Source organism: Podarcis liolepis, assembly GCF_965112155.1.
Source record: "Podarcis liolepis genome assembly, chromosome: W".
Taxonomy (NCBI): domain Eukaryota; kingdom Metazoa; phylum Chordata; class Lepidosauria; order Squamata; family Lacertidae; genus Podarcis; species Podarcis liolepis.
In genome coordinates, this window is record NC_139568.1 from 36,690,978 (window position 1) to 36,697,520 (window position 6,543).

The 6,543-nt window shown below is 43.4% G+C and overlaps 1 pseudogene across 1 annotated transcript; it reads right to left on the reverse strand.

The window, feature by feature from the left end:
- Positions 1-5,740: 5,740 nt before the first annotated feature.
- LOC310697784 (transmembrane protein 256 homolog) lies at positions 5,741-6,237 on the reverse strand (annotated as a pseudogene). The gene has a single exon. The product of its transcript is annotated as a transmembrane protein 256 homolog (transcript).
- Between the last annotated feature and the right edge of the window lie 306 nt (positions 6,238-6,543).

Here is a 6,543-nt window from a genome sequence, read left to right on the forward strand (position 1 = left end):
GTAATAGTAATAATAAGCAATAATGGGAATATTGTTGGCTCTGTACCATGCCATGCTAATGAGTACTCCTTTTTATTTTAATGTTTTCTTGTTTAAGGAGAAATATATTAGTTTGCTCCCTTCCTTGCTAACTTTCCTGCTGTGGAATTCTTGAAAACTGGCAAATTTTAGCCATTAAACAGGAACTTTGCATAGAAAGCATGTATTAACAATATCCCCAATCTTCCCTAGGCAGCATGGCCAGTGGTCAAGGATGATGGGGACTGGCCTCCAGAGGACCAAAGATTCTCCATTCCTGGTGCAGGTAGAAGAATTGTAATTATTCCACCACAGGGAAAAATAATACATAGTGTGTGTGTGTGTGTGTGTGTGTCACAATTCATCATGCTGTTTTGTGTCAACATAAGCTGAGTTCTTTTCTATTCTTGCTGGATGTTCAAGAAACTGCCAGTGTAACGAGATGTCACACACAAGGATGTCAACTCTTAGTGAAGCTGTTGAGAGCGTTTCAATTTTAGAGGGTGGTTGAAGGCAAAAATTGGGAGACTTCATAGTGAAAATGGATCGAATGCCCACCTTTTAAATTTGTTTTTAAAATAACGTTTCTATCTGTCAGATTGAAGAGCATCTTGAAAACATGACTGCCATGAACAAGCACACAAGCAGCTAATAATGCAAACAGCAAGACTCTCTATATGGTTTGTCTCCCGCCTCTCAATGGCTCTTTAACTAACCTTTTGATTTGGGGTCCTTTGTATGACACCATATGCAGCTTTATTATTTGGATCTGAACAGGATGCAGGTACCTTTCCCTTTCAAGATATTGTGTGATAATTTTACTTTTATTTAAGTAGAAACTGCTTTACCAGTCTGATGCTGGGGTCACACAAACCCCAATTAGATGGTGGTGGTGATGTTTGAAAGATTTGCTTGACTGACCCCAAATTAATATAAAGAGGATGAAATTGTCTTGAGGAAGATTGTTGATTGTACAGGGGTAGAAGTATACAGGAATGATGTATGGGGGGGGTCAGAGTTGTCGAGCAGCAGTCCTTTACTGAGCCTGTCAGGCCCCACCACAACCCAGGTAAAGAGAAGCAGGGCAGGGCCCTTCAGGCTATCAGCAGGTCAGTCCTGGGCAACAGCAGCAGCAGCGGTTTGAAATTTCAGAAAAGAAATTGATACTTTCCCCCCTAATGTACATATTTTTCAAGATTCAAAAAGCAAGAGAATAAGAATTGGGTCGCTATCCATGGCCGCTTCTTAAGACCAAAGAGAAGCAGAAAGACCAGACGCCTCCACCGCCCTCACTTCCGATTGGACGCTGTGCCAATGACACATTTGTTGACTTTTCTGGCCAAGCGGATGGTATGTTGCACGGAATTTCATATTGGTAAAAAGTAATGTTGTCCAATGTTATATGATATCATTATATGATACGAGTCCCAATCTTCCTTTAACGCACTCACCAAGGCCTCTCATTACCTGGAACATTAATGATCCAGGCTCACTCCCAAATAGGAGATGGGTTTGGAAAGAATTTAAAAGAGACAGAAAGAGATTTTAATTCAGGAAATTCACCAGAGGAGCTACCGTTGATTTTTGCGCATATTTCCTAAGCACAAAAAAGGTTGTGTTTTGTATTTCTTAGTTCCTAGCACACTCCCCAGTCCTATATGCCTGTCTGCAGAGTTAGTTTCACTCATGCTGTCAGGCGACTAAGTTTGCCCTGACTCTCTTCAATTTCCCTGGCATTGGTGCTCTATGGCCAAAGGATGCTGCTTCTTGCATCTGTTCACTCACTGTAGTAATGACCGCTCCCCGCTTAAAACGGGGGGCGCCCTTTGCGGGGACGCGTGCAGCCCCTAGATCTGGAGCGGCCCCAACAGCATAGGCTTGGCTTTTCCTTCCCTCAGGTGGGATACCTGGAGGTCTCCGCCTACCTCAGTCAGTTGTCCAATCCCACCTGGGGGAAGCGTTGCCAAGGAGACCAGGCCAGGTAGGGGAGGGATTACCTGCCCACACAATAGAGGGAGGATCTTACCTAGGAATCCTCACTTGGCTCCAGAGCTTCTCCCACCCTACCCACCCTCAGTTAATGTCTTATTTTGCAGGTTAACTTTTCTTCACAGGTATGCGGGCGCTGCTACGTTAAGGTCGCTGTTAAAGGGCCGGAAAGGAATTTCCCTGCATTGGCAGGTTTCGCCTTTCCCGTAGCAAAACGTCACAACTTTGGCGGTATCAGGCCTTGGGCGGAATCCTTTTGTCCATCTTCCTCTTGCGGCGGCGATACCAGGGTTCCCCGTTAAAGGGGTTTTCTGAAGGGAGGCTTTGGCCGTACACCGAAAGGTCGTCATTGCTCTCTCCTGCGGCGGCGGCGTTACGGGGGCAGCCATCTCTGCTTGAACATATGTTCTCCAGAGCCGGCCCATCCCCCCCCCCACACACTGGATAACCCTGATGCTCCCTAGGTCCCCGGCTGGGGACTGGGGAGGGAGAACGCCCAATGCCTGAGCCAAGGTCTACCCACATTTGAAATTTAATAAAGTTGTGGCCAATTTAATCCCATAGCACGTTGTCTTGAGTCGTTATTCCACATGACGGGGGGACCGTGCAGGATCTGGGGACTCCGCCTGTCCACGCAATGCCAACTTTCCCCACTTAGGCAAGTTAGAACCAGGGCTTTTTCTCAGCTGGAACTTGCTCGAACAGATCCAGCACCTCTCAGGTGGGCACCATTAGAGAACAAGGGAAGTGTTTGTGAATTCTGGCACTTTTTAAAAAATAGAAAAAATATTAAACGCGTAACAAAACATGAAGCTGAAATATATTGACCAGACACAATTTCAACGAGTAGCAGGTTTTTTTTAATAATTCACATATGTAGTAAAAAGGTGCCATCATGCCATTCTGTGAGCTATGGTAAAATAGCATGCATATCTGCAGCAAAGCAAAAGGGAAAAGTGCCCCATTTCTGCTTTCAGTTGTATATTAGGAATCAGTTTTGTGATCTTTATGATACAAAAAGCTAACCATTTTTTTTAAGCAGCAACCCAAATATAACTATGAAACAAAAGGTATCAAGAACTATACAACCACTACACCTCATTCGGATGCTGTGCCAATGAAGTAGTTCATTTATTAACTTATTAAAAGAAAAGCCACTCCTAATATATTTTCCCTTTTTATGTTTTTAAAGTAATTTTTGTTGAGTTTTCCATTAAATCATATTCACATTTTGTTACATAATTCTATGACTTAATATATAAGAGCATCGACCTCTTTCTGACTTCCACATAACTTTCCATATTCTTCGCATTTCTATAAGCACTTATTTACCCTTTGTCAAATTATAATATTTCACCTTATTATCGGTAAATCAGTTCCTTATAGTTACATTACAAAACATTTCAATTCAAGCCTACAAACGTTTTCAAATGTTTACAATTTTCTTTCAGAAATGTGTTCCAGTCCTTTGGAAACAGTTCGTCACGCTGATTCCGGATTATGTCTTTGAACTCCATCATCTTGAGCTGCCAGTCTTCCAGTGTTGGAAGTTCCTGCTGCTTCCATTTCTGAGCCAGAAGTGTCCTTGCAGCCATTGTGGCATACATAAACATGTTTACATCACTTTTATGTATTTCCTCACCAATTAAGCCTAATAGAAATGCCTCTGGTTTTTTATTAAAATTATATTTCAAAACCTTTTTTAACTCGTATATTATGTCCCAGAAGGCTTTCACTTTAGAACAAGTCCACCACAGATGGAGGAAGTTCCCCTCCTTCTCCTTACACTTCCACCAATTTTTGTCTTGATTTCTATACATCTTAGCAAGTTTGGCATGTCTAATATACCATCGATACATCATCTTAAATATATTTTCTTTGAGTGACACACATGCTGTGAATTTAATTGTTTCGGTCCACAGTTTTCTCCACCTTTTAAAATCAATATTGTGCCCTAAATCCTGGGCCCACCTAATCAGAACACTTTTTACCTCTTCATCCTTTGTGTGCCACTCCAGTAGTAACTGATACATTTCCGACAGTATTTTCATTTTACTACCCAGCAATTCTGTCTCCAATTTAGATTTGCTACTTCCAAATCCGTTTCTTTTATCATCCTCTCTAAACACATCTTGTAACAATCGGTTACCTTTCCTCTTAGTTCTTCGAATGTCTTTAACTTTGTTTTATTATCACTTCCATCAGCAAGTCTTTGTATGTCGCCCATTCAGTTCCCATATTTATTTATTTTTTTGACTGCAAAAGCCTCCAGAGGTGAGAGCCACCTCGGAGTTTTGCATTCCAATAATGTTTTATGTCTGCTCCACACCTCATACAATGATTTTCTAATAGTATGGTTCAAAAACCCTCTGTGCATTCTGACCATTCTGACCACAGGTAGGCGTGCCACGCGAATCTGTTGTCAAATCCCTCCAAATCCAATATATCTGAATTATCTAAGGTTATCCTGGGTGGCGCTGTGGGTAAAACCTCAGTGCCTAGGACTTGCCGATCGCATGGTCGGCGGTTCGAATCCCCGCGGCGGGGTGAGCTCCCGTCGTTCGGTCCCAGCTCCTGCCCACCTAGCAGTTCGAAAGCACCCTTAAGTGCAAGTAGATAAATAGGTACCGCTTTACAGCGGGAAGGTAAACAGCGTTTCCGTGTGCTGCTCTGGTGGTTCACCAGGGCAGCTTCGTCACGCTGGCCACGTGACCCGGAAGTGTCTGCGGACAGCGCTGGCTCCCGGCCTCTAGAGTGAGATGAGCGCACAACCCTAGAGTCTGTCAAGACTGGCCCGTATGGGCAGGGGTACCTTTACCTTTTACCTTATCCATTCTCTCAACCAACAAAAACACGCCGCCTCGTGGTAAATTTTTAGATCTGGCAGGGAAAAACCGCCTCTTTCTTTTGCATCTGTCAATATTTTATACTCAATTCTTGGCTTTTTAACCTGCTAGATAAATTTAGACAATCTTCTTTGCCATACATTAAATTGTTTTGTTCCACTGATAACCGGAATTGTCTGAAATCAAAACAGCAGTCTCAGTAACACGTTCATTTTGATAGTTGAGAATCTACCCATCATTGATAATTTCATTCTTATATATACTTATATTCTTTTGAGCCTACACCAATCCCCTTTATTTCTTTTGTTGCTTCTATTTTCCTCAACAGGACCTCTAGTATTGTTATAAATAACAATGGCGATAGCGGGCACCCCTGTCTGGTTCCCTTTGTTATCTCAATTTTGTCTGTGAAGTTATTATTAACTATCAATTTAGCATATTGTTCCGAATAAATAGCCCGAATACCATTTAAACGTTTTTCACCGATATCCATAAATTCTAAATTTCTTTTCATAAAATGCCAAGACACATTATCAATTTTTTTTTCAGCATCCAGAAACATTGGGGCGGCTTGTTTGTCTCTCCTGGAGTCCAGATATTCCATTATATCAATTATATTTCTTTCTCTCCCCCCCCCCCACGGAATAAATTTATTCACAGGAAAAAAAGGTGCGTGGGTTTTTTAAAAAGTGAAATCACTCTCATCATTTATTAAGTTAAAAAACAGCAATTGAAAAGCACCGATCAGACATTGCATTTCGAAGCCTCCATCGCAAACTCAAATCTGGTTGCAATTTTTTGGGGGGAGGGGGAGGATCTTGGCTTTTTTAAAAGGGATTCAGCATTCGGGGAATTCCAAGATGCAGGATAGAGACGCATTCGGGGTGGGCTAAAGACCTCAAGGGATCCCACTCTGACATTTGGAAATCTCTCCTCTCCTAGGGCTCCCTTCTGGCTAGCCTAAGGGAGGAGGGAGGGGCGGGGCTGGCTGCCCTGGCGTTGGGAGATGGGGGCCACATGGGGAGAGAACGGGGTGTCAAGGGGCCATGGCGATCCAGCCGAGGATGAGGAGGGAACCACCATACGGGGCTGCCTTGGTCAGGATCGGGTCCCCTGTCACGGCGTGGTAATACAGGGCGCCAGAGAACATCCCCATGCCCAGAGACAGGATGCTGCCGGCCATCATGGGATAGCGGCAGTGGGGCACAGCCAGGAGGGCCAGGCTGTGGAGGAAGTGGTATTTGTTGGCCATCTCGTAGAGCTCTTTCAAGTCGTCATCTCGGTCGCTGCGACGGAAATCGTGAGCCCCGTAGGCGGCCGCCCCGACGGCTGCAGCCCCGCTCAGCGCAACAAGCCGTCAGAAAAACGCCCCGGCGCCCGACATATCAATTATATTTCTAACATTGTCCTTCATCTGTCTACCAGGTAGAAATCCAGTTTGGTTCTTTCCAATCTCCTCTCCAAATACATTTTTAAGTCTATTGGCCAATATACTGGCAAATAATTTGTAATCATTATTTAGGAGCGAGATTGGCCTATAATTTTTCACCTGCCTTATGTCCGTGTCTTGTTTGGGAATTAGTGCACTATGGGCTTCTTTCCAAGTAATATATTTTCTTTTTTTAAGAGGAAAAACACATTGGTTTAAAACATTATATATTTCCAGCCTGATGTGTTGTTGTTTTTGAAG